Source organism: Sorex araneus, chromosome X (assembly GCF_027595985.1).
Source record: "Sorex araneus isolate mSorAra2 chromosome X, mSorAra2.pri, whole genome shotgun sequence".
NCBI lineage: Eukaryota > Metazoa > Chordata > Mammalia > Eulipotyphla > Soricidae > Sorex > Sorex araneus.
Genome location: NC_073313.1, coordinates 5,217,654 through 5,235,610, shown reverse-complemented (window position 1 = coordinate 5,235,610; position 17,957 = coordinate 5,217,654).

Here is a 17,957-nt window from a genome sequence, read left to right as displayed (position 1 = left end):
TACTGAAACACAAGATGGAAGAAGGAGGACCCAGAGAAAGAAAACTGGAGGTGAATTAGATGGTGGTGGAAAGAAGATAGAAGAGTAGGAGACATTTGAAAATGAGAGGTAAGTAGAAGAACTGAAGAGCACTTCTTGGTGCAGTTGAGTAAAAGAGAACTACTATGGAGGCATAGTGGTTTAAAAGACAACAAGACAATGTTGGAACAGGAGGAGTATTTTGAGTTATGGAACCGAAAGGAATTTGAGGAAGAGGAGTGAGAAAACAGGCGGTGGAGGAGGTGGTGGAGGGAGAAGAAAAGAAGAGGTGGATGAGTTCATGGACGAGAGGTAGTGAGAAGAACTGAAGGGAAGTAAACCATGGAGACTGTAGTTGAAAATGGAGCAGGAAGACATCAGAACAGGAGGAATTGCAGGTAAGGAGAACGAAGGCGGAGATGTACGAGGAGGAAGGAAGATGAATACAGGCTGTAAGGAGGTGGTGGATGGACAAAGAAAAGGGGAGGATGATTTCAGTGACAAGAGGTAAGTAGAAGGCTGAAGAGCATCAGACACAGAGGCAGAGTGGTGAAAACGCAGGAGACAACAAGAGAACAGAAGCTACAATTGGTTGTATGATGCCAAACGGAAGTTTTGGAAGGAGAAGTCAGGCAGAGGAGGAGGTGGTGTTGGGAAGAAGAAAGAAAAGGGCAATGAGTTCCAAGACAAGAGGTAATGAGAAGAACTGAAGGGAAGGAAACTGGAGGCTGGAGTCAAAAATGGAACAAGGACGACATCAGAACAGGAGGGATTGCAGGTAAGGTCAACAAAGACGGAGATGGAGGAGGAGGCAGGAAGAAGAATACAGGCTGTAAGGAGGTGGTGGAGGGACAAATACATGAAAGGAGGATGAGTGCATGGATGAGAGGTAAGTAGAAGAATGAAGAGCAGCAGACATTGGAGGCAGAGTGATGAAAACAAAGGAGGCAACAAGAGAACAGGTGCTGGAATTGGGCGTATGATGGCAAACGGAGGAGTTGGTGGAGGAGGAGGGATTAAACAGGTGGCCGAGGATGTGGTGGCAGGAAAGAGTATGACAATGAGAGGAAAAATAAGACTAAGACATTAAAAGAAGAGTTGGTTGGGTGAATGGAAATTTGCATTGAAAAAGACAATGCAGATGTTGACAAAGAGACGGAAATGGAGGAAACTCAAAAGTGTTTGAATCCGAATAGTTGGAGGATCACACTTGAAGGAACAAACTGGCGATGGATGTGGTGATGGACAGAAGAAGACAAGCAGATGATGATTTTCTGGAGAGGTAAGTAGAAGCAAAAAAGGGGACAGAGAGGAGGCGAGGCCATGAAAAGTGTCCATCATGTAAGTAAAGGACAGGGAAATATGGAGACCGAAGGCGGAACATGAGGACCCAGAGGAAAAAAACCGGAGGTTAAAGGGGTGGTAGAGGAAAGAAGAGAGAAGTGGAGGATGCGTTTAAAAATGAGAGGTAAGTGGAAAAATTGAAGAGCATTTCTTGGTGGAGTGGAGTAAAAGAGAACTACTATGGAGGCGTAGTGGTGTAAAAGACAAGACAATGTTGGAAGAGGAGGAGTATTTTGAGGTTTGGAACCGAAAGGAGTTGGAGGAGGAGTGAGAAAACTGGCGGTGGAGGAGGTTGTGGAGGGAGAAGAAAAGAAGAGGAGTGTTGGAATATAGCTCTAAATATGTTAGGCCTGACTTTGGTTCGTTCTTGCTCCCCTTGCCCAAGGAGCTTAGGTTTATCAGTCACACCCATCAAAGTGCTCCCGAGTCACTCCCATTCCTTTGTTTATCTGTAACCAATTCTACCAGTTTTTCTGCTCTTCCCTTAATCAAACTCTGTTAATTGGTAAGGTCAGAACTTCCTAGGACACTGAATATTATAACATTGCCTTTCTCTCCTCTTTATGCCTTTTGAATAATTTACTTTAAAGCTATGTCTTTTTTGTATAGACACAAGAAGACAATATTATGTTTTTATAACTTAAGACTTAATTGGCCTCGATATTCCCTCCTGGGCATCTGCTCTCTCCACTTAAGCCTCAGTTGCCCTCAGTTCCTAGCACCCCAAAGTAGGGTCCCCGACGTGGGACGGGAAGGATCCAGGGCAAGCGGTGAGTTATGTGCTACCCTGGCATCGAGATGGGCCTGGCCAAAGTGCCTAATTCTTAACTATAAGTTAAGAGCTTGATCATAGACAAATGCTGTCATGATCCAATAGTAATTATGAGACTGGGACCCTGCTAGGGATAGGAAAGACTGATCTGGCCTGAGCACTGTAGTCTGAGATTGAGATGGCCCCAGGAGAGCAATTCTATAAGCTTTAATGCATCTCTTATTGTGTCCATACAAAATGATTAATATTATGAATTCTTATATGTTTGCTGGCTGAGGAGAAGAGAAACACATTCATGGGACTCTGCCCTTGGGTGGGTCTTCCTGCTGAAAGAGAGATTCTGTCCTAGTGAAGGCATTCCCCTAAGAGATAGAACTATACCCCCTATGGATTGTAACCACACCTTTAGATAAGCCCCAGGCTGCTGGGGGACAGGGAGATTTAAGGTAGCTGTATGAGGGGGCAGGGAGAGTTCCAGAGGAGAGTGTATAGAGGGAAGATTGGAATAAACTGCAAGTGAGACCAACCATCTTGGCTCCGTTCCTTCCTTCGCCTGCCACATCTTCGCCATCAACCTCCCCGTTGTGGGGGAAGCGGCTGGAGGCTACCGAACTTGGGTGGCGGGAGAGACAGCTGCTGCCCTAGGCCCTGTGCCTGGCTCGGTGCGGTGAGGCATCCCTTTCCTCGCCCGCGCCTTTTCTTTTTATTTTAATTTTTATACAGAGGAGGAGTTCGGAGACGAGAGGTAATGAGAACAACTAAAGTCAAGGAAATTGTAACCTGGAGTTGAAGATGGAACAAGGACGACATCAGAACAGGAGGAATTGCAGGTAAGGAGAACAAAGGCCGAGATGGAGGAGGAGGAGCAAGAAGAATACAGGCTGTAAGGAGGTAGTGTAGGGACAAAGAAAAGGAGAGGATGAATGCATGAAGAAATGTAAGTAGAAGGATGAAGAGAGGCAGACAGTGGAGGAAGAGTATTGAAAACAAAGGAGGCAAGAAGAGAACAGAGTGTGGAATTGGAGTTATGATTCCAAAGAGATGAGTTGAAGGAGTCAGAAATAAAACAGGAAGAGGATGAGGTGGTGGTGGGAAGAAGAAAAGAGAGGAGGAGGATTTTGAAGAATAGAGGAAATGACATGAACTGAATGAAGGTCACTGTGGAGGCCGAGTCAAAAATGAACATGGATGACGTCACAATAGTAGGAATTGGAGGTACAGAGGAAAAAGTTGGAGATAGAGGAGTAAAACGGAAGAAGAAAACAGGTGATGGAAGAAATGGGGACGGGTAGAAGAAGAGATGGCAGTACCACTTTTGGAGAAAAACGTCAGAAGAAGATAAAGGGGACATCAGAGAAGAGGTGGATGGGGAAATGGAATTTGAATTTGTGAATGGAATTTGTGAGGTGGAGGGCCAGATAAGTGTGGGGAGAGGGGACTCTGGAGGAGAAAAAATTGTGGAAAGTAGAAGATTACAGAAATGGAGGAAACACAAAAGTGTAGAAATCATAGAAGTTGGAGGAGCATAGTAGACGAAGGAAACAGCCAAAGGACAGGATGATGGAGGGAAGAAAACTACAGGAGGATGATTTCATAGACAGGTAAGTAAAAAAAGCCAAGTCACAGAGGAGGTGAGTCAGTGAAAAAGAACCCATCAGGTAAGAGGAGGTCGAGGCAGAATGGACTCAGAATAACATGGAGGAGGAGTACTGAGAAGTGAAAACCAACAGTAGAGGAGGTGGTAGAGGAATAAAGTGTGAAGACGATGAGGCCATTGAGAACAAGAGCTAAGTTGTAAAACTATACTGCAGGAGAAAATTAAGCGGAGTGTTGGATTACAGAATAAAACGACATCCGAAGAGGAGGAGGATTGGAGGTACAGAACCGAATGGAAGAGTTGGGGAAGAAGGGGGGATAAAGCAGGCGGAGGAGAAGGTGGTGGAGGGAAGAAGAAAAGAGTAGAGGGGCTGGAGCCATAGCACAATGGGGAGGGTGTTTGCTTTACACGCGCCTGTCCCAGATTCAATCCCCAGCATCCCATATGGTCCCCTAAGCACCGCTAGAAGTACTTCCTGAGCAGATAACCAGGAGTAACCCCTGAGCTTTGCTGGGTGTGACCCAAAAGGCAAAAAAGAAAAAAAGGAGTAGAACAACGAGAGCAAAAATATATCAGAGGTATTTGAATGGGACATTTGAAGAAGATGTTGATGGGGGGATGGGAATTTGAATTTGTGAATGGAATTTGAGAGGGGGAAGGTCAGGGAAGAGTGGGTAGAACGAGATCCTGGAACAGAAAGAGACGATGCAGAAGTAGAAGAGCAGACGGAAATGGAGGAAACACAAACATTTTTGAATCAGAGTAGGTGGAGGTACACAGTAGCAGGAGCATACAGCTGAAGGACCGGGTGATGGAGGGAGGAAGAGAAAAAGAGGATGATTTCGTGGAGTGGTAAGTAAAAACAGAAAAGGAGTGACAGAGGAGGTGAATCAGTGAAATAGAACCCATCATGTAAGAGGAGGTCGAGGCAGAATGGACCCAGTATAACGTGGAGGAGGAGGACCGAGAGGTGAAAACCAGAAATGGAGGAAGTGGTCTTGGAGCAAGGTCGAAGACGATGAGGCCTTTGAGAACAAGAGCTGATTAGAAAAACTAGAGCAGGAGACAATGCAGGGGAGTGGTTGAAAAGAGAATAAGAGGACTTCCAAAGAGGAGGAGCATTGGAGGTACAGAACGGAATGGAGGAGGTGGAGAAGAGGGATAAAGCAGGCAGAGGAGGAGGAGGTGGAGGAAGAAGAAAAGAGTAGGACATTGAGAGCAGAAACATGTCAGAGGTACTTAAAAGGGACATTTGAAGAAGAGCTGGATGAGAGCGATGGGAATTTGAATTTGTGATTGAACTTTGTGGGGGGGAGCGTCAGGGAAGTGTGGGGAGAGGGAGACCCTAGAGGAGAAAAAGACAATGCAGAAGTAGAAAAGCAGATGGAAATGGAGGAAACGCCAAGTGTTTGAGAGAAGGTGGAGTTGCACAGTAGATGAAGCAAACAGGCAAAGGATGGGGTTATGGTGGGAAGAAGACAAGAAGAGGATGATTTCATAGAGTGGTAAGTAGAAGGAAAGAGAAGGAAAAAGCACACACGAAAAGATGGATTAGGAGAAACCAGAGGGAAAAACTGGTAGTAGAGAAGGTTGTGGAGGAAAAACGAGAGAATTGGAGGATGCGTTTTAGAACGAATTGTAAGTAGAACTGAAGAGCAGGAGACAATGGAGGCAGTATAGTATAAACAAGAACAAGACAATGTTAGAAAAAGAGGAGGACTTTGAGGAGTTTGAGCGAGAAAAAAGGCGGTGGAGGAGTAGGTAGCAGGAAGAAGAGTAGGACAACCTGAAGAGAAATAAGTGAAGACAAAGACATCAGAAAAAGAGGTGAATGGGTGAGTGGGAATTTTATTTGTGAATGGAATTTGTGAGGGGGAGGGACAGGGAAGTGTAGGGAGAGGGAGACCTGGAGTTGAGTAAAACGAGGCAGATGTTGAAGGAGACAGGAATGGAGGAAACACCAAAGTGTTTGAATCGGAGTAGGTGGAGGATCATACTTGATGAAGCAAAGTGGCGATGGATGTGGTGATGGAGGGAAGAAGGCAAGGAGATGATGATTTTGTGGAGAGGTAAGTAGAAGCGAAAAAGAGGTCACGGGGAGGTGAGGTAGTGAAAAGAATCTGTCATGTATGGAAAGGACAGGGAAGTACGATGACAGAGGATGGAAGAGTAGGACCCAGAGGTATAAAACCGGGGGTGGACTGGTTGGAGGAGGAAAGAAGAGAGAAGTGGAGGATGCTTTTGAGAACCAGTGGTGAAGTAGAACTGAAGAGCAGAAGACAATGGAAGCATAGTGGTGTGAAAGACAACAAGACATCGTTAGAAAAGGAGGAGGATTTTGAGGTAAGGAACCAAAATGAGCTTGCAGAGGAGGGAGAAAACAGGCGGTGGAGGAGGTGGTGGAGGGAGAAGAAAAGAAGAGAAGGATGAGTTCATGGATGAGAGTTAAGTGAAAGAATGAAGAGCACCAGATAGTAGAGGCAGAGTAGTGAAAACAAAAGGAGACAACAAGAGAACAAGAGCCAGAATTGAAAGTATGATGCCAAACAGAGGGATTGGAGGAGGAGGAGGAGGAGGCCGTGGTTGGAAGAAGAAAAGACGATGAAATCGATGATGAGAAGGCAATGAGAAGAACTAAAGGGAAAGGAACTGTGGAGGCTGGAGTCGAAAATGTTATATGGACAACATCAGAACAGGAGGAATTGCAGGTATAGGAAACAAATTCTGAGATGGAGGAGGAGGGGAGAAGAATATAGGCGGAAAGGATGTGATGGAGGGATGAAGAGAAGGGGAGGATGATTGCATGGACGAGAGGTAAGTAGAAGATTTAAGAGCAGCAGACAGTGGAGGGAGAGTAGTGAAAACCAAAGGGGGCAAGAAGAGAGCAGAGTGCAGAATTGGAGTTATGATGCCAAAAGGATTACCTCGAGGAGTCTGAGGAAGAAAACAGGTGGAGGACGAGGTGGTGGTGGTGGAAAGAAGAACACAAGAAGACGAGGATTTTGAGGACTAGAGGAAATGAGAAGAACTGAGTGAAGGACAGTGTGCAGGTTGCTTTGAAAATGGAATATGGAATACATCAGAATAAGAGGAATTGGGGGTATGGATAAAAATGGCATAGATCGAGGGGTAAGAGTGTAGAAGATGAAAACGCATTGTATGATAATGGGGCAGAAGAAGAAATGAAGATTCGGACCAGGAGCGGAGAAAAATGTCAGAAGGAGATGAAAGGGACATCAGAAGAAGAGGTGGTTGGGGAATGGGTAGTTGGATATGTGAGGAGGAATGACAGGGAATTGTGCAGAGAGAGACTCTGGAGGAGAAAAAGACAATGCGGAAGTAGGCAAGACAGAAATGTAGGGATCACGAATGTGTTTGAATCGGAGAAAGTGGAGAAGCATAGTAGACGAAGCAAAGAGGCGAAGGACTGGTGATGTAGGGAAGAATGCAAGGCAGAAGATGATTTCTAAGAGAGATAAGTAGAAGAGCTGAAGAGAAGGAGATAATGGATGAGTAGTGGTGTAAAAGAGAACGTTACAAGAGGAGGAGGGTTTCAAGATACAAAACAAAAAGGAGGAGTTTGAGGAGAAGGAGGGAGAAAATGGCTGGAGGAGGTGGTGGTAGAAGGATTAAGAAAAGAAGGCCAATGAGATTGAAGATGAGAAGAAATGAGTTGAACTGAAAGGCAGGAGACTGTGGAGGCTGGATTCAAAAATGGAACACGGATGATATCAGACAATTGGAAATGGGAGGTATGGCAAACAAGGGCAAAGATGGAGGAGGAGGTGGGAAGAAGAAAACAGGCGGAGAGTATATGGTGGAGGAATGAAGAAAAGAAGAGGAGAATGAGTGCATGCACGAGAGTTAAGTAAAAGATGAAGAGCAGCAGACAGTGGAGGGAGTCATTTCACTAAAACGAAAGGAGGCAAGAAGAGAAGATAGGGCAGAATTGCAGTTATGATGCCAAAAGGATGTGTTGGAGGAGTCGAAGGGAGAAAACAGGTGGAGCAGGAGATTTTGGCGTGATGAAAAAAGAAGAGAAGGAAGATGAGAGGAAATGAAAAAATTGAGTGAAGGACACTGTAGAGACCCAGTTGAAAATGGAACACGGACGACGTCAGTATAAGAGGTATTGGAGGTACGGAGAAAAGTGGTGGAGATGGAGGTGTAATAGGGAAGAAGATGAAAAAGGCGGTGTAGGAGATCTGGGTGGGAGGAGGAAAAGAAAGACAGGACTACAGGGGAGAAAAACGTCAGAAGATGAAGCGGACATCAGAAGAAGAGGTGAATGGTGGAGTGGGAATTTGAATTTTGAATGGAATTTGTTGAGGGGGAGGGATGGGAGTTGAGAGGGAGACCCTGGAGGAGAAAAAGACGATGCAGAAGTAGAAGAGGAGACAGAATTGAGGAAACAAAAATTGTTTGAATCAGAGAATGTGGAGGAGCACAGTAGAGGAAGCAAATAGGTGAATGATAAGGTGATGGAAGAAGATAAGAAGAGGATTATTTTGTGTAGTGGTAAGTAAAAGAGAAAACAAGACAGAGGAGGTCGAGGCAGAATGGACCTACAATAACGTGGAGGAGGAGGACTAAGAGTTGAAAACCAGCAGTGCAGGAGGTGGTGGGGGAATGAAGGAAGAAGATGATGAGACCTTTGAGAGCCAGAGGTAATTAGAAAAACTGTAGAGCAGGAGACAATGAGGTGGAGTCGTGGGGAAAAGAATAAGTCTTCATCCATAGACGAGGAGAATTGGCAGTACAGACTGAATGGAGGAGTTGGAGAAGACAAAGTGACAAAACAGGCACAGGAGGAGGTGGTGGAGGGAAAAAGAAAAAAGATAAGGACGACGAGAGCAGAAACATTTCCAAGGAAGTTGAAGGGGACATTTGAAGAAGAGGTGATGAGGGAATGGGAATTTGAATTTGTGAATGGAATTTTTGAGGGGGAGGTAAAGGGACATGTGGGGAGAGAGAAACCAGGAGAAAAAAGACGATATGTATGTAGAAGAGGAGACAGAAATGGAGGTTACACAAAAGTGTTTGAATCGGAGAATATGGAGCAACATAGTAGACGAAGCAAACTGGCGACGATGGGGTTATGGAGGGAAGAAGACAGGAAGAGGATGATTTCGTGGAGAGGTACGTAGAGAAAAGACCACAAAGAGGAGGCCAGTCAGTCATAACGAACTCGTCAAATAAGAGGCGGATGAAGAGGTACAGAGACACAAGAAGATTGATGAAGAGGAGGACCTAGAGTAAGAAAACCAGCAGTGGAGGAGGTCGTGTATGAATGAAGGGAGAAGAGGATGAGGCCTTTGAGAACAAGAGGTAGTTAGAAAAACCGTAGAGCAGGGGACAATGAAAGGAGTGGTGGAAAAGAGAATAAGACTACAACAGAATCATATGGAGGATTTGGAGAATAAGGAGGGATAAAACAGGCAGAGGAGGAGGAGGAGTTGGAGGGAAGAAAAGAAGAGGAGGATGAGTTTATGGCGAGAGGTAAGTAGTAGGATGAAGAGCAGCAGAGAGTGGAGGCAGAGTGGTGAAAACGAAAGGAGGCAACATTGGAACAGAAGGTGGTATTGGAGATACGATACCAAAAGGAGGAGTTGGATCGGAGGATAAGGAGAAAACAGGCCAAGGAAGAGGTGGTAACAAGAAGAATAAAAGATGCCGAGGATGAGTTCAAGGACAAGAGAATTTGTGAGGAACTGAAGGACAGGAGACTGGAGTCGAAAATAGAACACCGACGATGACAGACCAAGAGGAATTGGAGGTACGGAGATCGGCGGCAGAGATGGAGGAGGAGGGAAGAAGGAAACAGTTGGAGGTGTTTGTCGGGAAGGAGAATAGAGTAGGACGACGAGATTAGAAGTATGTCAGAAGACGATGAAGGGGACATCAGAAGAAAAAGTGGATGGTGGAATGGAAATTGGAATTTGTGAGGGGGAGGGTCAGTGAAGTGTGGGGAGAGGGAGACCCTGGAGGAGAAAAAGACGATGCGGAAGTAGAAGAGCAGATGGAAATGGAGGAAACAGAAAAGTGTTTGAGAGAAGTTGGAGGAGCATCATAGAGGAAGCAAACATGTGCAGATGGGGTGATGGAGGGAAGAGGAAAAGAAGATGATGATAATGGAGTGTTAAGTAGAAGGAAAAAAAGACAACACAGTTGGTGAGGCAGTGAAACAACCTGACAAGTAAGACTAGGACGAGGAGGTATGGGAGACACAAGAACATGGAGGAGGAGGAGTAGGAGCCAGACAAAACCGGAGGTGGAGGTGGTAGTGGAGGTAATAAGAAAGATGTGTAGGATACGTTTGAGAACAAGAGGGAAGTAGAAGTACTAAAGACCAGGAGACAATGGAGTTGTAGTGGTGTAAAATACAAGACTACATTAGAAGAGGAGGAGGATTTCGAGGTACGGAATCTAAAGGAGGAGTTTGAGGAGGAGGAGATGAAGGAAAGAGGAATAGACGATGAGTTTGAGGATGAGAGAAAATGTGAAGAACTCAGGGGCAGGATACAGTTGAGTCTGGAGTAGAAAATGGAATATGGATGACGTCAGAAAAAGGAATGGGAGCTATGGCGAACAAAGGTGGAGATGGAGGAGGAGGAGAAAAGAAGAAAACAGGTGGTGTATAGATGAAGAAAAGAATGGGAGGATGAGTGCAGGGACGAGAGGTAAGTAGAAGAATGAAGAGCCGCAGACAGTGGAGGGAGAGTGGTGAAAATGAAAAGCAAGAAGAGAACAGAGGGGAGAATTGGAGTTACGATGCCTAAAGGATGACTTGGAGGAGTCGGAGGGAGAACACAGGTGGTGGAGGAGGTGGTTGCAGGAAGAAGAAAAGATGAGGATTTTATGGATAAGAGGAAATGAGAAGAACTGAGGAAGGACACTGTGCAGGCCGAGTCAAAATTGAAACATGGATGACGTCCGAACAAGAGGAACTGGAGGTACAGAGAAAAAAGGCAGAGATGAAGGAGTAAGAGGGAAGAAGAAGAAAACAGGCAGTGGAAGCGATGGCGCCGGGGAGTAGAAAAGAATGGCCGGATCTCGAGTGGAGAAAAACATCAGAAGAAGTTGAAGGGTACATAAGAAGATGAGGGGGATGGGGAACAGGAATTTGAATTTGTGAATGGAATTTGTGAGAGGGAGGGACAGGGAAATGTGGGAAGAAGGAAACGCTGGAGGAGAAAAAGAAGATGCGGAAGTAGAAGAGGAGACAGAATTTGAGGAAACACAAAAGTGTTTTAATCAGAGAAGGTAGAGGAGCACAGTAGATGAAGCAAATATGTGAAGGACGGGGTGATGGAATGAAGAAGACAAAAGAGGAGGATTTCGTGGAGAGGTAAGTAGAACGAAAAAAGACAACAGAGGAGGCGAGGCAGTGAAAAAACTCGTCAAGTAAGTGGAGGTCGAGGCAGAATGGAGCCAGACGAAGAAGGAAGATGAGGACCGAGACGAAGAAAACCAGCAGCGGAAGAGTTGTTGGACGAATGAAGGGAGAAGAGGATGAGGCCTTTGAGAATGAGAAATAATTAGAAAAGCTGTAGAGCAGGACACAATGAGGTAGAGTGGTGGAAAAGAGAATAAGATAACAGCCGAAGATATGGATTGGAGGTACAGAACCGAATAGAGGACTTGCAGAAGGAGTGACAAACAGGTGTAGGAGGAGATGGTGGAGGGAAGAAGAAATGAAGTTTAGGACAAGAGAAATATCAGAGGAAGATGAAGGGGACATCAGAAGAAGAGGTTGATGTTGGAATGGGAATTTGAATTTGTGAATGAATTTGTGAGGGTCGGGGAGGGATACCCTGAAGGAGAAAAAGACAATGCAGAAGTAAACTAGGAGACAGATGTAAGAAACACATAAGTGATTGATTCGGAGAATATCCAGCAGCTTAGCAGATGAAGCAATTAGGCATAATACTGTGTGTTGGAGGGAAGAAGACAGTAAGTGGATGGTTTCTTCGAAAGGTAAGTAGAAGAAAAGATGACACAAAGGAGGCCAGCCAGTGAAAAAGACCACGTCAAGTAAGAGGAGATCGAGGCAGAAGTGATTCAGAAGATGGATCAGGATTATGGAGATGAAGAAATCTGGTGGTGGAGAAGGTGACTGACTAAAGAAGAGAGAAGTATAGGATGCGTTTGAGAATAAGAGGTAAGTAGAAGAATTGAAGAGCAGAAGACAATGGAGGCGGAGTGGTGTAAAAGAGAAAAAGATGATGTCAGATTCGAGCTATGGTAGGGGGCTGGAGCGATAGTACAGCGGGTCGAGCATTTGCCTTGCACGCGGCCAACCCAGGTTCAAATCCCAGCATCACATATGGTCCTCTGAGCACCGCCAGGAGTGATTTCTGAGTGCAGAACCAGGAGTAACCCCTGTGCATTGCCAGGTGTGACCCCCCAAAAAAGAACAAAACAAACAGATTGGAGGTATGGTACCAAAAGAAGGCGTTGGAGCAGGAGTAGGGAGAAAACCGGGAGAGGTGATGTGGTGGAGGAAAGAACATTAGAAAAGAAGGATGAGATCTTGGACGAGAGCTAAGTAGAAAAATGAAGAGCAGCAGACAGTGAATGAAGAGTGGTGAAAAGGAAAGGAGACAAGAAGACAACAGGAATTGGAGGTATGGTGCCAAAAGGAGGAGCTGGAGGAAGAGGAGGGAGTAAATAAGCAAAAGAGGAGGTGTTGGCTGGAATAAGGGAAGAAGAGGATGATTTCGAGTAGGACAATAAGAAATGAGATGAACTGAAGGGAAGGAGACTGTGGAGGCCGAGTCTAAAATGGAACATGTATGACGTCAGAATACACTTAACTGGAGTACGGTGGAAAATGGTGGAGATTGAGGATGGAATAAGAAGAAAACAGGACGAAAATGAGGAGGTGGCGGGAAGAAGAAAGCGGCAGGATGAAAGGTAAGTAGATCAATGAAAAGCAGCACACAGTGGAGGCCAAGTGACGAAAATGAAAGGAGGCAAGAAGAGAATAGGAGGCAGAATTGGAGGTACGACGCCAAAAGGAGGAGTTGGAGGAGGAGGGAGATGGTAGCAGGAAGAAGGAAAGAAGAAAAGGATGATTTTGACGATGAGACAAAATGAGTGGAAGTGAAGGAAAGGAGACTGTGGAGGCTGAGTCGAAAATGGAACATGGTCTACGTCAGAATACGAAGAATTGTAGGTACAGAGAAAAAAGATGGTGATGGAGGATGAGGAGGGAAGAAGAAGAAAACAGGTGGGAGAGAAGGTGCTGGCGGGAAGAAGCAAGGAGGGGAAGGACGATACGTGGAGAAATATGTCAGAAGAAGATGAATGGGACATCAGAAGAAGAGGTGGCTGAGGGAATGGAATTTTAATTTGTGAAGGTGAGGGACAGGGAACTGTGGAGGAGGGATACCCTGAAGATGAAAAGACGATGCAGAAGTAGAAGAGGAGACAGAAATGTATGGGGGGAAGTGTTTGGAGAAAGCCTAGGAGCATATTAGATTAAACAAGCAGGTGGAGGACGGGGAGGTTGAGGGAAGAAGACGAGAAGAGCATGATTTCAAGGAAAGGTAAGTAGAAGAAAAGAAGACACAGAGGAGGGCAGGCAATGAAAAAGACCCCATAAAATAAGAGTATGTCATGGCAGAATGGAGCCAGAAGAAGATGGAAGAGGAGTACGAAGAAAACCTGCAGTGGAGGAGGTTTTTTGGGAAGGAATATAGAAGTGGAGGATGCATTTGAGAATGAGCGGTAAGTATAAGAACTGAGAGCAGGATAGAATGGAGGGGGAGTGTTGTAGAAGAGAAAACGACAATGTCAGAAAAGGAGGAGGATTGAAGGTTTGCTACTGAAAGAAGTTGAAGCAGGAGGAGGGAGAAAACAGGCGGAGGAGGTGGTAGAGGGAAGAAGAAAAGAAGAGGATGAGCTTGGAACAAGAGGTAAGTAGAAGAATGAAGAGCAGCAGACACTGAAAGCAGAGTGGTAAAAATGAAGGAGGCAACAAGAGAACAGGAGGAGGAATTGGAGGTACAGAGCCACAATGAGGAGTTGGAGGAGGAGGGAGAGAACAGGCGGAGGAGGAGGTTATGGAGGAAAAAGAAAAGAAGAGGAGGTTGTGCTCGAAGTCGAGGGAAATAAGAAAACTGACAAACAGGATACTGCGGAGGCTGGAGTCCAAAATGGAGTAAAGATGATATCAGAACAAGAGGAATTGTTGTTACAGAGAAAGAATGCGGAGTTGGAGGAGGAGGGAAGAAAACAGGCAGAGGATGAGGTGGTGGCAGGAAGTAGAAAAGAAATGTAGGACAATGAGAGGAGATATATGTCAGAAGAAGAGGTGGATGGGGAAATCGGAATTTAAATTTGTGAATGGAATTTGTGAGCGGGAGGTATTGGGAGGTGTGGGGAATGGGAGGCTGGAGGGAAAAAGACGTGCAAGTAGAAGAGGAAATGGGAATGATGGAAACACAAAAGTATTTGAGTCGGAGAAGGTAGTGGAGTATAATATGCGAACTAAACAGGTGAAGGAATGGGTGCTGGAGGGAAGACAAGAAGAGGATGATTTTGTGGAGACGTAAGTAGTAGAAAAGAAGACACAGGGGAGGCGAGGAAATGCAAAAGATCCCGTCAAATAAGAGCAGGTCGAGGCCGAACAGAGCCAAAAGAAGATCGAGGGGGTTGTTGGAGAGGAAGAAAACTGGCGGTGCAGGAGTTGGCGGAGAAAAGAAGGGAGAAGCGGAGGATGCTTTTGAGAACGAGAGGTAAATAGAAGAACTGAAGTGCAGGAGACAATGCTGGCAATCTGACATAAAAGACAAATGAACGACCTTAGAATAGGAGGAGGATTTGGACGTATGTAGCCGAAAGGAGGAGTTCAGGATGGAGAAGTGAGAAAACAAGAGGACGAGGAGGTTGTGGACGAAAGAAGAATGCTTGGGAGGATGCGTTCATGGACGAGAGGTAAGTAGAAGAATGAGGAGCAGCAGACAGTGGAGGCGTATGGTGAAAAATAAAGGAGGCAACATCGGAACAGGAAATCGAATTGGAGTCACAAAGCCAAAGGAGGAGCTCGAGGAGGAGGAGGTAGAAAACAGGCAGCGGAGGAGGAGGTGGTGACGGGAAGAAGCAAAGAGGAGGAGCTTGAGGACGAAAAGAAATGAGAACTAAAGGGCCGAAGACTTGGAGGCTGGAATAAAAAATGGAACAAGGACAACGTCAGAGCAAGAGGAATTGGAGTTATGGAAAATGAAGGTGGAGATGGAGAGGAGGAGGGAAGAAGAAAACAAGTGGAGGGGGAGGTGGTGGTGGAAAGAAGGGTAGGATGACGAAAGGAGAAATATGTCAGAAAATGAAAGGGACATCAGAAGAAGAGGTGGAATGGGAGAATGGGAATTCAAGTTTGTGAATGGAATTTGTGAGGGGAAGGGACAGGGAGGTTTGGGGAGAGGGAGAACCTGGAGAAGATAAAGACAATGTAAAAATCGAAGAGGAGATGGAATTGGAAGACACATAAAAGTGAATCAGAAATGTGGAGGAACACAGTAGACAAAGCAAACAGTCGAAGGCCGGGGTGATGGAGGGAAGAAGATAAGAAGAATGATTTCTTAAAGAGGTAAGTAGAAGCAAAGAAGATGACACAGAGGAGGCGTGACAGTGTAAAAGAACCTGTCGAGGAGAGTGAGGAGGTACAGAGATACAAGGACATGGAGGACGAGGACCGAGAGGAAGAAAACCAACAGTGAAGGAGGTGGGGGAGGAATGAATAGAGAAGAGGATGAGGTGTTTGAGAATGAGAGGTAAGTAGAAGAACTGAAGAGCAAGAGACAATGGAGGCGGAGTGGTGTAAAAGAGAAAAAGGCAATGTTAGAAGAGGAGGATTTTGAGGTACGGAGCCAAAAGGAGGAGTTAGAATAGTAGGAGGTGTAGAAGTTGGTCATGGAGGGAAGAAGAAAAATAGGAGCGGATGAGTTCGTGGATGAAAGGTAAGTAAGTAGAAGAATGAAGGGCATCAGTCACTGGAGGCAGAATACTGAAATAGAAAGGAGGCAGAGAGAACAGGAGGTGGAATTGGAGTCATGGAGCTAAAATGAAGAGGGGGAAGACATGGAAGTGTTGGTGGTGGGAAAAAGAAAAGAGGAGAAGGATGTGTTTGAGGATGTGAAGAAATTGAAGAACTGAAGGGCAGGAGACTGGAAGCTAAAGTCGAAAATGGAACGTGGACTACATCTGAAGAAGAGGAAATGGATGTATGGAGAACGAAGGCACAGATGGAGGAAGGAAGAAGAAAAGAAGAGTAGGACAATGAGAGGAGAAATATGTCAGACGAAGACGAAGGGGACATCAGAAGAAGAGCTGGATGTGGGAATGGGAATTGGAATTTGTGAATGGAATTTGTGAGGGGGAGGCACAGGGGGGTGTGGGGAGAGGGAGACCCTGGAGGAGAAAAAGGTGATGTGGAATTAGAAGAGGAGACAGAATGGAGGAAAGACGAAAAGTGTTTGAATCAGAGATGGTGGAGGAGCATAGTAGATGAAGATGTCAGAACAAGCAGAGGATCTGGAGGTACAGAGTAAAAGAATTGGAGAAGGAAGGTGAAAACAAGCTGAGGAGAAGGCAGTGGAGGGAAGAAGAAAAGAAGGGGAGGATGGAGGAGAGGTACCACCCCACTCCCAGGTGTTTGCATAACAAATTAAATTCCTCTTTGATGACTTGAGTTTCTGTGGTTGACCGTTAATGGTGTTTCGGTGCACATCATCCTGACACACACCTGCCACTGGGTACCCACGTCCCTCCCCCAAGAACTGGGCTTATTTTACCCGGGTGTTGCCTTTGGCCTTTCTTTCTCTGTGTCTGTATATCTTTAAGTTCTGCCTTTGAGAGATCACTGTGTAAGTCCCTGTTCCTCAGACTGGCTGGACTGTACGTGATGTTCATCGTTCCATTCACGGGTCTGCAGACTGCATGATTTTATTCTTAGAGCAGCCCAGGTCTTATTATTTGTCTATGTCTCTCAGCTTCATAATCCCTTGTTTCATAGTTGGGTTTTTGCGTGTTTTCCACGTCTGGACTAAGCACTGCAGTGTACACAGGCGTGCATGGGTCCTTTAGAGTGGAAGACTGTGTGTGTGACAAATGAAAACCTTTCTATGTAGCTTCAAAACTGAAGAGCTGGAAGTTCCTTTAGGCCCTGGAGACCACTCACAAGGTCTGGGCACTTGCTTTGTATGTTGAAAGTTCAGAGTTTGAGACTCTGGGGCCCCACAGGAGGAATACTGAGCTGGGAGTACTTCGAGGCATTGTCGGTCTGGCCCCCTGGAGCAGAAACAAATAACTTCCTGTAGCTTGGTAACACGGACAGTTGTTCTGTCTAACCCAGACCACAGAAATGACATATTCAGGCATGAACATCGATGACGCTTATCTGAAAGATATTTAAGACAGGCATTTAATGAGATAAGTAGAAGAATTTTCTCCTCCAACTCCCTTTTTAAGTGAATTTATTTGTTCATAGGTCAAAGTTCCTCAGTTTTTTCTCTGAATAGTTTTTTTTTTTTTTTGGCTTTTTGGGTGGTGAACACCTGGCGGTGCTCAGGGGGTACTCCTGGCTCTGCACTCAGGAATTGCTGCTGGCAGTGCAGGGGGGACTAGATGCGATGCTGCGATCAGAGCTGAGTCTGCTACTGAAAGGGAAACATCCTACTAGCTGTTCTATCACTCTGAACCCCCTGGTTATTTTTTTTAATTTTTTTTGGTTTTTGGGTCACACCCGGAGATGCACAGGGGTTACTCCTGGCTCTTCACTCAGGAATTACCCCTGGAGGTGCTCAGGGGACCATATGGGATGCTGGGATTAGAATCCGGGTCGGCCGCGTGCAAGGCAAATGCCCTACCCGCTGTGCTATCGCTCAGCCGCATGGTTATTTTTTTTAAGTGTTTAAGCACCCTGAAATACAGTTACAAAGTTGGGTTTCAGTCATACAGTTTTGCAACGACAGTGCCTCCACCAGTGCACATTTCCCACCACCAATGTCCCCAGTTTCTGTCCCGCCACCCTCCCCCCAGCCTGTCTCTATGGCTGGCAATTTCCTTCTCTTTCTCTGTCTCTGTCTCTCTTCCCCATTGGCATTATGGTTTGCAAACAGGTACTGAGTTATTCTGTGTGTCCCTTTATCTCCTTTCAACATGCAGATCTTGTCCAGACTGATCGTTTCCAGCCATCTTTGTCCTGGTGGTCCCTTCTCACTC